Raw genomic sequence first — 19,021 nt, forward strand, 5'->3', positions numbered from 1 at the left:
TATCAGCGCGGACCCCCGAGACGGGCGTGAGACGCTAAGGCTGCTACTGCAGCCACCAAGAAGCCTGTGTGCGAGCACAGGTCACTATCCACGCCTCCGCTCCCGGGAGCCTGTGCAGCCCGCCACTGCCAGGGTCCGGGATCCAGGGACAACTTCCCCGGGAAAACGCACGGCGCGCCTCAGGCTGGTGCAACTTCATGCCAGCCTCTGCCACCGCAGGCTCTCCCCACATTTCAATTATAACTACCATACCCCTCCCTCCCCCTGGCCTGAGTGAGCCAGAGCCCCCGAATCAGCTGCTACTTTAACCATGTCCTGTCTGGGCGGGGAACAGATGCCCGCAGGTGACCTACAAGCAGAGGCGGGGCCAAATCCAAAGCTAAACCCCAGGAGCTGTGCAAACAAAGAAGAGAAAGGGAAATCTCTCCCAGCAGCTTCAGGAGCAGCGGATTATGAGCCTTGAAAACAAGTGGGGCTTAGGGAGAGAGCCAGAGAGCTATAGGAAATTGAGACTTTACGTGTATGGGCTCATGCACAAACTCACTTGCTCTGAGTCCCAGCTCAGAGGCAGAAGATGGAAAAGAACCTGGCATTCTAGCCAGCCTGCCAGGACTATCCTAGCATGCCCCCAGGCCCACAGCTGGCTCTAGCTCCAGCCCTTCTGCCAAGGTGGCGGCCCCTGGCGGGCCGCAGGAAAAGTCCTGGCCCATGTCAGGATCCAGCTCCAGCCCTGTTGCCCAAACCACTGGGCATATGCAGTCTACATACGGGTGCACCTGCACAAGGCCATAACTTCAAGACTGGCAGAGGCAACTGTATTGCCTAATTCATAGAAGCAGACACAGAAAGTCAAACAAAATGAGAAGACAAAGGAATCTGTGCCAAAGAAAGAACAATAAAACCCCAGGGAAAAACCTTAAGAAAATGGAGATAAGTAATTATCTGATAAAGAGTTAAAAGCAATGGTCATGAAGATGCTCACTGAACTTGGGAGAACAATGGAGGAACACCGTGAGAACATCAACAAAGAGTAACTATTAAAAAGAACCAAGGGCTTCCTTGGTGGCGCAGTGGTTGAGAGTCTGCCTGCCGATGCAGGGGGCACGGGTTCGTGCCCCGGTCCGGGAAGATCCCACATGCGGCGGAGCGGCTGGGCCCGTGAGCCATGGCCGCTGGGCCTGCGCGTCCGGAGCCTGTGCTCCGCAACGGAAGAGGCCACAGCAGTGAGAGGTCCGCATACCGCACACACACACACACACACACACAAAAGAACCAATCAGAGCTGACACATGCAATAACTGAAATGGAAAATACACAAGAAGGAATCGACAGTAGATTTGTGGGCCTTCAATTCACTCATATAAATGGACTGAGACTTTGAGGCATAGAACAAGTGACTGGGCAGTGAATGAAGTGGGAAACAAAGCAGTAAACCAAACATGAATACAGACCACAAACCAATGAGTTCAGAGCCAAGGCAGTGAAATGGCTTGTTGTTTAAAGACAAAGCTGAAGCTTCCACGTGACATGGTTTTTATTCTGGGTGGCCTCCCTGCCATTCCTATACAATAATATGTATATTGTCTGAATAGATTAAAACAAACCTGGTGAGGGCTTCCCTGGTGGCACAGTGGTTAGGAATCCGCCTGCCAATGCAGGGGACACGGGTTCAAGCCCTGGTCCGGGAAGATCCCACATGCCGCGGAGCAACTAAGCCCGGGCGCCACAACTACTGAGCCTGTGCTCTAGAGCCCGCGAGCCACAACTACTGAAGCCCACGTGCCTAGAGCCCGTGCTCCACAACAAGAGAAGCCACCACAATGAGAAGCACTCACACTGCAAACAAAGAGTAGCCCCCGCTTGCTGCAACTAGAGCAAAACCTGTGCGTAGCAATGAAGACACAACCCAGCCAAAAAAAAAAAAAAAACGAAAAACAAACAAACCTCGTGAAATAGAATTCACAGTCATAAAGTATAAGAGTAGCTGAGGCTGTTTTCCTGGATGAACACTATACTGTAAGTGAGTGTTCAGTGAGGGAAAATGTTTTTTTGGCAAAAGAGCAGGTAGAGAGCAAGAAAAAATGCTTTATGTAAAAATAAAATACTGCTTCATTGTATAGTTTTTTTTTGAACCATGGGTTCAAGCCCTGGTCCAGGAAAATCCCACATGCTGCAGAGCAACTAAGCCCCCTCTCGCCGCAACTAGAGAAAGCCCACACGCAGCAACGAAGACCCAACGTGGCCAAAAATAAATTAAAAAATATATATATATATATAATGAGAGGTGGTAGGTAACACATTTTCATGCTCTCACAGTCACCATGAGAAAATGATATTCTTGTTAAAATAATGAGGAGAAAAGAGAAGACTCTTCTCCATGAGATACATCTTTTTTTTCCCCCAACTCCTTTTGCTTTCACATAATGAGAAGAGACAGAGAATGGCTTATTTTGTTTAAATTTGCCATTGCAGCTACTTCCAAGCAATACAAATACAATTTTTCTCTCTTATACTCAAATCCTTTAGAGGCTCTGGAAAAATTCTAGGGCATTTAAAATGGATTTTATTCTACCCTTTTTGATTTTTCTGTCTTTATATGTGCACACACACAGTGGTTAAACAGGCAGGCAAATTAAAAAATAAAACAAAGAAAACAGAACTAGTTGAATTTAGTAAAACAGCACATTATTTTGTAAACAAGTTAACAAATGGATAAAAAATTATGTATTGACTGCTTAAATTCAAACTTTTGGGCAAGTTTTAGTCATTTTTGTATAAAAATAATTATGCATATTGGATCACTAATTGAGCAAGAAAAATGTCAAAAAGTTCTAAGAAATATCTAAAAACAATGACTTCCTGTGATCCAAGGATTTATGTTTATTTGGGAAAGTAAAAAAAAAGAAAAGGAACTACACTGAATCTCAAAAAAAAAGAACATTTTGAGTATACTCTATCTTGAAATATTTTTGATCTTTCCTCCCATTTTGAATTGGGAGACAGGGAAGCAGAGTCAAATCTGCAGCACAGTCATGGCCATGATACTGAACCTACGGGTGTGTTTCTCCAAAGTCAGGAGTGTCAACAAGGCTAGAGCTGACGCTAATAGCTATTCTTGAGAATTTCTGTTCGCCTGTTCTAATTTGTATAGGGTCTGTGTTATAGACAGAATGTGTTCCCCCCAAATTCGTATATTGAAGCTGTAAAGCCCAATGTGACTGTGTTTGGAGATAGGGCTTGTGAGGAGGTGATAAATTTAAATGAGGTCATAGGGTGTGCTCTAATCCACTGCCATATGAGGGCACACTAGGGAGATAGACGGCTGTCCTCAAGGTAGCAAAGGAGCTCTCACCAGGAACTGCATTGGTCAACATCTTGATCTTGAACCTACCAGCTTCCAGAACTTCAAGAAAATAAATGTCTGTTGTTTAAGCTACCCAGTCTATGGTATTTTGTTATGACAGCCTGAGCAGACAAAGGCAACCTGGAAATTAAAATATCAAACCCTATTCAAAAATCAAGTTGCATACACATATATTGTCAAGTATGGTAGGTTGCCTTAGGACGGGAGAGTTCAATCCCTGAGGCTGGGTTTCAGGGCCCCCATTAGGAGAGTCATTGGAGGAAGTTTATAAAGTTCAGGCTCAGGCACTGACTTAGATCACATATGAGAATTCTGGATAGCTAGCAGAAATGTTTTTTAAAACGAGATCTAGCAAGGGAGTTGTTTGCTTATATAAGCTTCTAGAGTCTAGAAACTGCTGAGTTGCAGATATTAATGTAGAAATGACTTATTCATGAAAAACAAATACGCTAGAGGCCAACTAAACTGTGGCTCAAACTGGCTCTTTCATGTATTTGTTATAAGAAATTGGTGAAGGTATTAGGATTTTCTAGACCTCATTTTCCTTATCTATAAAATGGGGATAATACCTATGATTGTTGTGATAATTATATGAATTCATGCTTATAATATGCTTAGTACCATGTCTGGCACTAATAAATTCTATATGTAAATTTAAGCTAAAGAGTAGTCGTAGTAATAGCAGTATTATGTTCTTGTTTACTTGTTGAAGTATCCCTCTTATTTTTATTGGCAACTTTTTGGTAGAGTTTTTTTTTCATATCCTTTACCTCTCTGCTTTTATACAGCATAAATCTTCTTACTGATCTGAGGTGTTGCAGAAGAGGTAAGGCTTTCTTTAGGGCATGCAGGGATCTTCCATTTCTTATTGTCATCATAGGTTTTCTGGTCACTTGGCCATCTTTCCACAAAGCCAACTTACTAGTCTTCTACAGCAGAAACCCCATTCAAGAGAGTTTTTCTCCCGATTCTAACTGAAAGAGCCAGTCATTCCCTGGGGGTGTGGCTTTGGGCATGTGGAGTGTAGCTGATGACAGTCTGTCTATTTGCCCACTTGACTCCCCTTGACCCACTTCTTTCTCAGCTCTGCTTCTAACCTTGTGGTATTGTAACTGCACTGCAGCTTTCCAGGTCTTCCAATGTTGGTTTGGACTTAATTTTATTTTTATAAAAACCCTTGTCATTTCAATGACATTTTTGAAGGAGTGACTGTTAAAAGAAGTTTGTAGGTTAAAACTGAAAAATAATTATTTTTTTAATGATAAAATAACAACAATGATAAATAACAACAAAAATGTAGTCCTGAAACCCTTCAAGTCCGTGGTTTAAGGTGTGGCAAGTAGAGCAATAAATGCTTTAGGAGGAGGGGGAATGAGGCAGATAGCAAAGTTGTAGCGTAGTGAGGGGACCACAACTCAAGAGTCTTCACAGCCTAGGTTATGGTTTGTAAGGCTGAGGTGAGGATTCTGAGTGGAATAATAAGAAAAGGTCTATGCGATGGATATGTTCAGATACCTGGAGAAATGAACCAGGTGTTAGAAAGTAGAAAAGCAGCAGCTCTGAAGCTTTACTCTTTTTCTCTTTCTCCTGCCCTGACCCACGTAGTCTGGACTGCTTCTGAGTGAAAGGCAGGAAAGATACAGTCTAGGAACAAGGAACAGTATATGTAAAAAGAAGGATGACGAGGTCAAGAAGAGCAAAGAAAAATGGTGAGTTTCTGTGGCCACCGGCTTGAATGAGCGGAGTTTGAGTGAATTTGAAGATACTTAAAAAAGAAACATGGTAATAAATCCCAACATAATTACTGCTAATATTTTCTTCCATTTTGAGAAAGGCATAGATCCTCAAAGGCATAAGATATAATTCATTGAGGTATAATTATTCAGTGCAGAACATCAGTCATTTGAACAACACATTTATACTTCTGTTTTCATGAATCACTCACGTAGAACAGTATTCAGAATCTGTTGTGCATTACCTTTCATATTTTCTAAGTTGGAAAATGCCTGATCTTTAATGATGTATCTTAATTTTTGAAATATCCAAAAAACACATAGAATCATGTTAGAGGATAACATTTTGATCAAACTCAAGTTATCAGTGTCATTTCCTTGTAAGGCTCATAAACTACCTTTGAAAACAAGTCCAAAAGAGGCCTTGCAGTAGTAGAAAATATGTATAGTGATGAAATAAATCTCTAAAGGTAAAATGCACAGCTTTCTCACCTGTTCTCTGCCTGGAGGTAGGTATTCAATATGTGCTGAATGAATAAGAAAAGGGAGAGAGGGAGAGAAAAAAGAGAAGAAGAAAAATAAGGAGTATAAAAAAGAAAGAACACATAGGCTAAATGATGGTTAATATCATTACATTGCTTTTTATATTACAGGCCACTTCTGTGCATGTTACCTCTGGGGCGTATACAAGTACAATGAAATAAGGACTTTGTAAAAACAGTATTATTCTGACATATTGTATTTTATTGAGTCATTTGGTTTTTATTCTCATGTAGTTGTAAATTCAGTCGTTAATACTTTAGAAAGATATGTAATACCTTAGAGCTTAAAGCAAAGTATGATTTGGGTTAGCATAATGAGATTTTTAAATTTTGTGGCAGAATTTGTTTAAGGACGAACAAGAAATGTGGTTGATTTAATTTCATCAGAAAATTTCATTTATCCAATTCACGGAGCTCTGAATCCAGATAAAGAACAGCAAACCTACAGCATCGTTGTTTCCCATTTTAATGTTAATTTCTTTGTTTCCTCTAAAATATAGTTCAATTAGAAACTATTACTGTTTTATTTATTTTTGGTTGCCTGGATAAAGTAAATGGAGATACATCTATATATCTAAATATCTAGATATATATAGATAGATAGATAGATATATTTGACTCATTTCTTTTTCATATTTTCCTTTCTACTTAATTTTTCCCAGGTCTTTCTGGTTTGACCATCATCCTGAATATAAAGTATACCAGTGGCTACAAAGCTCTGAGATATTGACACTTTATATTTCTTATTGGTGATGAAATTCCATCATAATCTAAACTTTCTAAAAGCTCACAAAAACGGAACGTTTGTCATATGAAAATAATACTGAGGACTCACTCTTCCAAAACTGAAATTGTTCACAAGACTATTCAAAAATTTTTGTGTGATATTGACACTATTACTCTGGGTTTTATTTTTACTCAGAGTGAAGTTATATGACATAGACATTGTTTTGAATTTAGGAGTATCTTGGGCAAAGCATGTTTGGAAAATTAAACTCGGCTTTCTGTAATATTTATATTCACATTCACATTAACATTCAATGAGATGTGTGAGTTTAGTTCAAGTGCCTATGTGCATATGTTAAAATAGCTGCATGTTTTCATTCTTCTCTAAAAATAAATAAGGATCCCAGAAAATAGTGTCATTGATTCAAAACTAACTTACACACATTGAAAAGAATTAACCGTGTTTCATCCACTGGGAAAATGCCTTCTTTTGATATCAGTGGATTAGTTTAAAAATACAACTTTTCAGTGGCACCTAATATGTAGCAAAATTTCACAAGGATCTACTTTTTTATTATAGAGGAAAAAATGTGAAATATTTATTGATTTCTAGTGAGGAGGCAAGAGTAAGAATTAAAATTTTTTGCTACTGTATTAGCCCAGAACTGCATGAGGCCTCTTGTAACCGTCCTGGGTTGAGTAGAAAACTCAAGAGATTAATTAACTATCTTCAAGTCATACAAAGGGAATGTAGGTGAATGGGAATATGCATTTAGATTTATCTGCATATAAAAATTTATCTGCCTCTGCTGTCGCTGCTGTATTGTGTTACACTCTCTCCTTCTCTCTTGTTTCTTTTTCTTTTTGGCATTTGGATGCATTTATCTTGATGGTAGCACCATTCTAAATATGTAATTTCCATTATTGCATGATACATAAATTTATGAGAAAAGAAGAAAGAATGAAAGGGAAATGCGAAGGAACAAAGGAGAAGCTAGGGAGTGAGATCAAGAGAGAGAATGTGAGCTCATTTGCTTTCAAAAGGTAAAACCAGGGCAGCCAGTTGACTTTTATTTTTATTTTGCTTTAGGCAATGTTTTCAGTCATTTTGAGAAAAAAACCCTTATTTCCCACATATTTCTGAAGCCACCAGAATGCCCTTTCTCCTAGTGTACAAAAGAATTCCTCTGTCGTTTGCTTAAATAGATAGAAGGGCCTCTTCTCTACACATCCTTTCTCAAGTTGATATGAATACCCAGTGACTGTAGAAGCTTCTCAATGCCTTTGCATAAAAGGTTCTCTCTTTCTCTGAGGCAATATTCTACCAAGTCTAAAAATGTCCTCTGCTCTCTTTTGTTGTTTTTTGTTTTTTATATAGATAAGAACTATAACATTTAAAAAGTTTCACTTCTACATTGTCATTTGACATACGTGGACAAATCCACAAGTGTCAGGGTTTTAGAAGGCTTAATAAAAAAGTCTCTGCATATATCATCCTTACTCATTAAGCCATGTTTATGTAAATACCACTGCTTATCCAAATCTTCCCCAGCCTTCCAGAGTACAGAGATCTCAACTTGCCCAGGAAGTCCTTCAAGACAATTCCAACCGCAGTGATTTCTGTCCTCTCTGGACTTTAGTTGAGGGAACTACAGACAGTGGTCACTTAGGGATCTCCCTTTACCTTCTGGAATTATTATTTATCCTCTAGCTATCAGTTTCTCATCTCCCAAATAAGCTGTTACCTGATGATTTTAATGCTCTTCCTACGCATCCCACCTCTAAAAGCCTAACCCAACATCTAGCAACTAGTAGGCAATTAACAAATATTTTCTGTAATATTTTTTCTCAACCCGTATTTAACACAGTAATGATGATGATAGAGGACAATAGTCTTTTCTGCAGTTCCTCAGTGATAATGTGTAAAAAATTATTAGGTTTGGAGAAGTGTGATACAGTCGAAAGCATATTAACTTGAGAGTCACAGGAGGCTCTTCACTGTTGCGGTCTCAACTTGTCAACTCAGCTCGGGCACTTAATCTCGCTGATACTTTTCCTTATCTTTAAAAAGAGAATGTGGAGACACATGTTCTTTAGTTGTTTTTTTTTTTTTTTTTTTTTTTTTTGCGGTACGCAGGCCTCTCACTGTTGTGGCCTCTCCCATTGCGGAGCACAGGCTCCGGACGCGCAGGCTCAGCGGCCATGGCTCACGGGCCCAACCGCTGCGCGGCACGTGGGATCTTCCCGGACCGGGGCACGAACCCCTGTCCCCTGCATCGGCAGGCAGACTCTCAACCACTGCGCCACCAGGGAAGCCCCTAGTTTTTTTTTTTACTGGCACCAGCCTTCTGAAAAAAAAAAACCTGACTTTTTCCCCTTGATCTCTGTAAGCTGTAACTTTGGTCGCTGCCCTGTCAATTTGTAGTCAATATATATGGCTCTTTCCACACGTCAATGGATTTTCCTACAGGTTCAAACAGGCTCTGACGATGAAACTCTGCACTGTTGGCTACTGCACACAAGGGAATTGTGAGCTTTAAACTTAATGTTACCCTAGGGGTTTCTTAGAAGAATTTAAGGAGCAGCTGGTGTGCTTAGAAATTCTCAACTAGTCTGAGGCACCAGATACTACTTTACAGCTCTAGGAGAGAACTAATGTGGAGGGAACATAAAAAGGACCATTTCACGTACACTGTGGGGCTGGATTTTTCTATCATGTTTTCTTTACAAAGGTTAGCTCTCCCCTGGTTACTATGTTCTGTCCCTTTCGTCAGCAGTAAGGGACTCGGACATAGCTATAGCTTCCTGGAAGTTCTGTTTTCCTTGTCTCTTCTGAATACCCAGCATTGAAATGGGAGAGAGTGGTTGAGGGAGTAGGGATAGTGAAATTATCAGGAAGGAGCGAGCCAAAAGAAACATGTGAACTGCGTTCTTCAGCTGGAGTTTACAAAGCACCAGCACCAGTGGTAGATGTGACCTTCTCTGTGAAGGGTGAGAACTATGGGAGGGGTACAGGGGTCCAGCTTCCTTCCTTCTTTCCTTCTTCTCTTTCTCCTCTCTTCCTTCCCTCCCTCCTTCCCTTTCTCTTCCAATTCTTCCTTCATTCCATCCTTCTTTCCTATCTACATTCCCCTTTTTCTTCCAGCTTTCTTTCTTAAAAAATTATTATTTCCTGGGCTTCCCTGGTGGCGCAGTGCCAATGCAGGGGACACGGGTTCATGCCCCGGTCTGGGAAGATCCCACATACCGCAGAGCGGCTGGGCCCGTGAGCCATGGCCGCTGAGCCTGTGCGTCCGGAGCCTGTGCTCCGCAATGGGAGACGCCACAACAGTGAGAGACCCGCGTACCGCAAAAAAAAAAAAAAAAATTATTTCCTTTCTTCCACGGCCATTTGTTCTTGGAATTCCTATGAGGTCGAAAATTCTGCATTTCTGATTTGTGCATTTTTACTTTATTCTTCACAGGCTCCAAATAATAAATTGAATTAAGAGTGAGCTGTTCTAGGATCTTGAAAAACACCATAATTTGGTTATTGTCTTGGTGTCTTGAGAGATACAGTGATTTGCTCAATATTTTTAAAACCCAAATAGAAAACACATAACCTAAAATACTATGTATGGTTGCGTTTGTGTGTGTGCTGTGACAGATTAACTTTCTTTTTTTCCTAACTAGAGGTAAAGAAAGGCTTTTCCATTTTTCTTAAAGAGTGTAAGTCCTTAGTAATTATTCATGGTGCCTGTCATGTATTAAATTTAATAAAAATTAAATGTATTTATATCAATAAAATGTTTCTCCCTTTTTCAGTAGAGATATCTCTCTTTAACAGTAGGGGATAATTTGGCTGTCGGTTCCTTAAATTTATAAAATTAAGTCAAAAGAGAAGCTCACATCATTTTCCATTTAGTGCACTAAAAATACTAATAGTTTTTATTTAGAAACTAATAAAAATTACTGAATATTAATTATATAATCGGAATTGAGCCAAGTGTTTAAAAAGATTCAAAGAACCAAATAATCTGGCTCTTGGTACAATAGATTTATATTCAAGTTGTGGAGATACGCTGACACACAAGCCACCATTAAGGGGTTGACAAACTGTAATAAAATGTAGTATATACTTAGAATGTTTTATGGTAATTTAGGGGGAGGTCAATATAAACCTGATTATAAAGTTTTGCACTTCAGATAAATAGACATTAAAATAGATGAAAAATAATAAAGTTTTTTAACTGTAACTTTACCCTTGTCAATTAATGTTACTTGAGAAAAAGGTAGCTGGATTTGAATGATTCTGATAAAATTCCTAGTATTAATTCACATCACTGTCATATACATGTTATAATTGAGGATTTCTATGGCTGTCCTTTTTAATGCTTTCCTGTTTCCTAAACAAATAAGTCTATTATAATAGGTATTTATCAGGGAAGCAATGCTCTTCTTGACGGCGACACCATAGGAATCCCTTTCTTTTTCAGAGAGTGGTTCCTATTTTGCCATTTCTTCTTCACAGATGGTCATATACACACTCACAGCTTCAGTTACTATCTGCACATTCACATATTTATGCATCCCTACTGTAGGGCCCCTTTAACATCCTTCTTTTGGTGTCTCATTCAAGCTCATCATATGAGAAACAACACACATGATCCTCTGTCCTCCACCTGACATCCCCAAAGCCAGTTTTTCCTCCAGCATTTCCTGTGACCATGATGGGTTCCATCTTCCAAACACGTAGATAAGCCAAAACTGGGTTTGTTGAGCTGACCCTGACATTTCCCTCACTCTTACCCCTTTTCATATCATATACATCAGTAAATGCTGGCCATTTTTCTTTCCACATTTTCCTCAAACCTATATATTCTTTCCATTTACACCATCACCATCCTAGTTCTAATTACCAAGACAATTGCAACTATTAGCTGGACCCTCCATTCAGTCTTCATGAAAACCAATCTCTACAACCAGTTATTTTTTTCTAAAACATATATCTGCTCATATCAATTATGTTTGAAGCCTTTTATGCCTACCCCTGATCCTAAAGTCCCAAATTCTTTTTATAGCCTACAAGACCCAACACGATTTGGTCCTTGGCATGTTTCTCCAACCTTATTTTTTTTGTCACTTTTCTCCATGCTTCAGGCATATTGACTTTTAGTTTTTCTTTTTTTCTTTTTCTTTTTTTGGTGGTACGCGGGCCTCTCACTGCCGCGGCCTCTCCCGCTGCGGAGCACAGGCTCCGGACGCGCAGGCTCAGCGGCCATGGCTCACGGGCCCAGCCGCTCCGCGGCATGTGGGATCTTCCCGGACCGGGGCACGAACCCGCGTCCCCTGCATCGGCAGGCGGACTCTCAACCACTGTGCCACCAGGGAAGCCCTAGTTTTTCATTTTTTGAAAATAAGAGATTCCACATAGAACTGTGCAGGATCCTTTTTTTTTTTTTTAACCTCCTGTTTTTTTCAAGCTGAAAACAATGCAGCAACTACCACAGAATTGTTAAAATGAAACAACCACCTCAGAATTATAAGGAATATTTTTAAAATGCATATTTCTGAGTTCCATTCCAAAACTACTGGACCAGACTTTCTGTGAATGGATTGTATTTTATCATATACCCAGGGAAATTTTATACACAAAAAAACTGAGAGCCCTTATTTTTTTTTTAACATCTTTATTGGAGTATAATTGCTTTACAATGGTGTGTTAGTTTCTGCTTTATAACAAAGTGAATCAGTTATACATATACATATGTCCCCATATCTCTTCCCTCCCTCCCACTTTCCCTATCCCACCCCTCTAGGGGTCACAAAGCACAGAGCTGATCTCCCTGTGCTATGCAGCTGCTTCCCACTAGCTATCTATTTTACGTTTGGTAGTGTATATATGTCCATGCCAATCTCTCACTTCGTCCCGGCTTACGCTTCCCCCTCCCCGTGTCCTCAAGTCCATTCTCTAGTAGGTCTGCGTCTTTATTCCCATCTTGCCCCTAGGTTCTTCATGACCTTTTTTTTTTTTTTTTTTAGATTCCATATATATGTGTTAGCATACGGTATTTGTTTTTCTCTTTCTGACTTACTTCACTCTGTATGACAGACTCTAGGTCCATCCACCTCACTACAAATAACTCAATTTCGTTTCTTTTTATGGCTGAGTAATACTACATTGTATATATGTGCCACATCTTCTTTATCCATTCATCTGTCAATGGATACTTAGGTTGCTTCCATGTGCTGGCTATTGGAAATAGAGCTGCAGTGAACATTTTGGTACATGACTCTTTTTGAATTATGGTTTTCTCAGGGTATATGCCCAGTAGTGGGATTTCTGGGTCATATGGTAGTTCTATTCGTAGTTTTTTAAGGAACCTCCATACTGTTCTCCATAGTGGCTATATCAATTTACATTCCCACCAACAGTGCAAGAGGGTTCCGTTTTCTCCACACCCTCTCCTGCATTTATTGTTTGTAGATTTTTTGATAATGGCCATTCTGACTGGTGTGAGATGATATCTCATTGTAGTTTTGATTTGCATGAGAACGCTTATTCTATATGTTAGTTCCTTTATAGTTGATGCTGGGTCTTCTCTTGCAATCAGTACTCTCAGCTTTGGCAATCTTATCTATTCCCTGACTTTAAACATAATCAGAAGAACCCACATGTAAATCTCAAGCCTCTCTTTTGCACTTTCGACTTAGACATTTAATTCCTCCTCGACATCTCTACCAGACGGCTCACAGGCATCTCAAATTAATAAACAGGGATGTACTCAACTTGTCACGGTGTCCCTACAAATCTTTCCCTTCTCCATTGTGTTTCCTCAAAAATCCACCCATCCACTTGCTCTTGCCAGAAACTTTTCTTTCACCTCTCACCAATCCATAACAATTTCCTGTCTTTACCTCAAAAAGTTCTGGTTTCTATTCACTCTTTCTGTATAAAAAACTTGGCCATCTACCGGCAGGTTTTGTCTCTACTATGTTATACTTGGTTTCCCCACCTGCATAATTACCTCCCAGGCCCACCCTAATAATTTAATACATTACAGTGAAAGGAAACCTGCTGCTCTACTATTTTAAGATCCTTCAGAACCTTCCCATTGTATTAGTATAAAATTTAAAATCACTAATACAGCCAATAAGGCTCTGCATAATCTGGCCTTGTACTCCATCCTGGGCTTACCTCCTGTGGGCTCTTTCTGTGCTGCAGCCACACCTGCCTTCTGTCAATTCTTTCTGACCCGAGGCCTCTTGCATATTCTGTATCTTCCTTCCACCCTCTTCTCTCCACCTTTGCTCATCTAACTCCTACTTATGTTAAAGTATCTATGTGTGTACATAAATATTATATATATATATACATATTTATATGATCTCTACACATTTTAAAACACACACACAAATATGTGTGTGTGCACAGCATGTGTATACATAGAGACCTTCAACAAGAGTAGGAATTACCTGTATGTGTGACGCTTTCCCTGAGCCCTAAATTTAAACCATACCTCTTTATTTTGTTAATTTATTTTTCTTCTTAGAATATATCCATCATTTTAAATTGTATATTTGGTTTGACAAATTAGTGATTTAGTACCTCTATCTAATCAGATGGCAACTTCAGCTGGACGGGGGGGGGGCATTTGCATTTAGTTCAGCACCATATCCCTGATACCTAGTCCAGTGTTTGGTACATAACAGGAACTCAATAAATATTTACTGAATAAATGAACAAAGATGCAAATAGAATAAATACGAGACTCCTGACATGAAAAAATGGATCATCCCTCATCTTTTCCCCTTGTGATTTAATTTTTTAAGCTTTAGGGGATGGAGGGGGAAACTTTGTGTATCAAGATTTCAATGCACATTTTGGACATTTAGGAAGTTGTGGATCAAGACATTTTCAGGTTTCTTGGTAGAAATATGTTCATTCCGAACAAAGTTTTATGCTGAAAACGTATCAGAAAAAAAGTGCAGCAACAATGCTGGTCAGTACTGCCAATTGACAAAATTATAAAGCGGGAGCAAACAACTGGTTACGTATTTAGTACAGCAAAGTTATAGTGATACCTTAAGGGCAAGATCAAAAGTGTTTACTTCATAGTTAATGTATCCCTTAACTCAACTGTGCAGCCTGAATATATAGTTAATGAGCACACAAACAGTTTCTCTTGTCTAAAAAGGTTTACGAGGTCAATAATGTGTGAATTGAGGAAGGTGCCACTACTGAATATTTTTGGAATGCCTAAAATTTTACAGTATTTATGTGGGAAGGTAAAGCCATCCATGATGATGTCATTGATATCCAGTTGTCCCAAGTAGATGGAAAACTGCATGTGGTTTTGTATCACAGCAAGTAATTAGACTTACACTGATCAGTAACTCTAGAATCATCTCTGCTAAAGATGCTCAGTTTTTTATGTTTTACCTTCCTCTCCACCTTTATTGGTATAACTAGGGACAACTATAAGATTTAATGCCAGCCTAAAAATTGTCCAAGGCTATCATTATTACATCTTAAAGCAATGGAAGGATAATCTAAACATGGGTTTGGCTGAGTCTCAGCTTTGGAGAATTGGACTGGGGGGGGGAATCTACCGACTTAAAATATAAAACTACAATATGATCTTCGCTATTTTCTCAGTATCAAAATTGATGCATTATGGCTCTAACCTTAAAAGTGTTATCCTTGGACTATGTTAAAAAGAGAGATAGCATAGAGCCAATATTCAAATATTGCATATCTGTCAAAGTAGAAAATGTTGTACAAATATTTTCTTATTGTTTCGTATACAATTTATGAATGCTTTCTCTCATGGCATTTTCATTTTTTAAAATATAAATTATATTCCTGAAATTGAGATAAGGCTGTTCAGAAAGTAATGGAATAAATAGAACGTGGGGAGAAACTTGATTTCTAGATGAACAAAATGTATATTTTTTAGTTCATTTCATTATTTCATCTGAAAAAACTAGTTGTCATCTAAAATGATTTTCATTTTAACATGATATTTTATATACTTTTTTATAACTTCACTTCCCAAACCCTGAAGAGATACAATGATTACATTTTAAAATTATTTCTATGACATTGTCTTCCATCTTAACTATTATCAAATGTAAATTTTTTTTTTTTTTAAAGAAGATGTTGGGGGGTAGGAGTTTATTAATTAATTTATTTATTTTTGCTGTGTTGGGTCTTCGTTTCTGTGCGAGGGCTTTCTCTAGTTGTGGCAAGCGGGGGCCACTCTTCATTGTGGTGCGCGGGCCTCTCACTATCGTGGCCTCTCCTGTTGCGGAGCACAGGTTCAGTAGTTGTGGCTCACGGGCCCAGGTGCTCCGCGGCATGTGTGATCTTCCCAGACCAGGGCTCGAACCTGTGTCCCCTGCATTAGCAGGCAGATTCTCAACCACTGCGCCACCAGGGAAGCCCCAAATGTAAATTTTTATAGTTTTATATGACTTTGATGGAAGTCCGTGCAGATAAAATGAAGGTGAGATCAGCATTTGCATAATTATTGTTCCTTTTGGTTTTTTAAAAAGTAGTGTCCAGTAAAAATAAGATAATATTGCTCCTTTGCTTTTCTATAATAAATACAATTTATAGATATTATGGCCTTTTATTTAGCTTTTTAAGATCAAAGTAACGTCATTTTCAAGGTGAAGAATACCTAACCTGAATTACTCTGAAATAGCATGATATGCTATATTCAGTGCCTATCTTTTAATGATCATTGAAATACACATTTTCCTTATAAAATTGGTAAAAAGAAGTGGAAGAGGAACAAAACTCAATAGTACATGATTGTGATGAGCAGGAAAATATTAGTAAGATTAAAACAATTGTATTGGGATTTGAAGCATCCTACATTTCAATTTTACTAATTCAGTAAAGACTTAGGACATGATACAGTGGATCAGCTAGTTTGTTAATTCCTGAGAATAGAAAGATAATTCATCTGTAGGATAATGAGCTTATAGTTTGGTAGGGCAGACAATCTTCAAAGCAACTACTGAGGAAAATGCATTATAATGAGGGGTAAATAAATATGGAAATTATATTCAAAAAGTGGTGACATGAAAAAGCTGTTACGTCTGCCATGGAATTTCAAGGAAAGCATCTCACATAAGGTGCTATGGACTTGACATTTTTTCTGGTGAGAGTAGGTGTCGGGATTTCTCGTGAGAGAAGGAACAGCTGATAAGGCAAGGAAAGTGACACAGTTGAGGTAAGCTGGAGAGGTGTATTGGGGTCAGCTTATGAAAAACCTATGAAGGAGTTTGACTGTACTGAGTGAAACCCCTGGAGAGATTTTCAGGAGGGAAATCAACCTGTAAACTTCTGTATGCCAGAGCATTTTTTGATTTTTGCTTGAACTTTATTTATCATGGAATGAAAATAGATTCTTTGTCAACAGTTATGTTTCTGGACTTCTGAAGTTTGTTGTTATTTGTTTTATTATTTTTGTAATTTTTTAATTTCATCTTGTATTATGTTCCTTGAATTTAATAGTAAGAATCTTTTAGAGAATTCCTTAGCTAAATCTTCCTTAGCTAAGCCAAGGAAAAATGGAATTTACATACATCTAGTCAAAAAGATCGCCCTCGTAGGAAGGTGGTGGTGGTAGCAGCAGTTGTTAGAAAGAAAGGAGAAGACACAAGGAAAATTTGATCATGGAAAGCTATGCCTGCTTATCTTTCCTCTGCGGTACTCCACAGAAGAGAGTATTTATATAAATATTGACTTCCCTAAAAGTTTTCCATATATTGTGGGAAAAGTGCAACATTCAAGGTACATATTGTCACCATCAATGTGTTGAGTAACTTAATTGTCACACAACTGAGCAAATGTCTTTCACTTCTCATGTTTTATTTTAGTAAATATTTTTCTCCAGCTTTGTAGTACTTGAAAGCATTGAAGGCATAGAGATAGTATTACTGTCTAGGCATGGCATAATTCTCATTGACGCTGAACAATCTTTGGGGACGTGTAAGCTTGTCTTACTACCCTCCTTTCCCCTCATCACAGTGCTTAAAAGAAAATCTTCTCCTTCTTTTGGCACAGAGAGAAATGAATTCACAAGAGCTTGCCTCTGGCTCTTGGTTTGCTTAGCCTAAGCGTGTTTTGTTTTGTATGGTATTTGATGCCTAAGAGACACACCTGAATTGTTTCTCAAACTATTCGGTTTTCTGAGCTCAGTTAACTTATTTAGGCAAAGCATTTGGAGAAATAAATTACCTAATGAATAGATGATATTTATGCATAAATGCTGGTGGGTAGCATTTTCTGTTTTGCTTTTGCACTAGCAGTAACACAATAAGAGTTTTATCAGGGTTGAACTCATTTATTTTACTGTTTGTATATTTCCTGGTGCAACAGAATGTTAAAATAACTGCATCATTGATTTGTTTTATTTATCTGAAATATTTAATTAATGTAAATAGATTATGAACTATGGGTCTCTAGGTGAAGAGAAGACAAATATGTATGTTTAAATTGAACTGTGTGTTGAGAGACTATGCAGAGTGAGATGCTATGACATCCAAAATTAACCAAGGAAATGGGGAAATCAAGAAAAAAAATCAATTTTTCTTTTTTGCTAAAAAATAAGATAAAACCATAAAGTGCTTTTATAACAAAAATAAAACATGCGAGGCAGCTATGTCTGCTGATGGTGAATTGAGAAACTGGCTTCAGGATTTCTTACAAAAAACTGGGCAAACAAGATCATTTACACAATACTTAATGTCCATAAAAGAAAAGCAAACTAATTTTTCAGAAGTACGTCTGGTTCTTACACTGAAGGGAATTTTTCCCAAGGGTCCTCATAGAGTATATGCTGTGATATAGCGTGAACTCAGTTCTGAAAAATACCCCTGAACTCTCAGTGAGCTTCTTAGTGCTGCTCACAAAACGGCCTCCATGTCTGATGGTGGGAAAATGCTTATGTGTAGTTTGTTAATAGTTGCACTGCTGAGTGCATCTCAGGCAGCTCTTCTCAGGATTACTGTTCTTCCCGAGTTCATGAGTAGCACAACATCAGCTTTGCTCATGCAATTCTTATTCCATTTTCCTAGTAAGATATCTGATTATGATTTTTAAAAATTATTTCATGCTTATTGTTAATGTCACATAGCCATTGCTAGTCTTAGGGTCATTGAGCAAATACTGGAGTTATTTTCTGTACAGATTGTTGAGACAAGAGTTGGAAGGTGGGAGACAATGACATAATAATGAATTAAACTGGAATAGTTTCAGAAGGATAGGCGTTAACTCTTCTCTAAATGCTTGGTAGACTTCACTTGTGAAGCCATCTGGTCCCAGCTTTTGTTTGTTGGGAGTTTTTAAATTACTGATTCAATTTCAGTACTGGTAATTGGTCTGTGCATATTTTCTATTTCTTCTGGTTCAGTCTTGGGAGACAGTATCTTTCTAAGAATTTGCCCATCTTTTCTAGGTTGTCCATCTTATTGGCATAGAGTTGCTCATATTAGTCTCTTATGATCCTTTGTGTTTCTGTGGTGTCAATTGTAAATTCTCCTTTTTCATTTCTGATTTTATTGAGTTGGGCCCTCTCTCTTTTTTTCTTGATGAGCCTGGCTAAAGGTTTATCAATTTTGTTTATCTCTTCAAGGAACCAGGTTTTAGTTTCATTGATCTT

Source organism: Globicephala melas, chromosome 6 (assembly GCF_963455315.2).
Source record: "Globicephala melas chromosome 6, mGloMel1.2, whole genome shotgun sequence".
Classification (NCBI taxonomy): Eukaryota; Metazoa; Chordata; class Mammalia; order Artiodactyla; family Delphinidae; genus Globicephala; species Globicephala melas.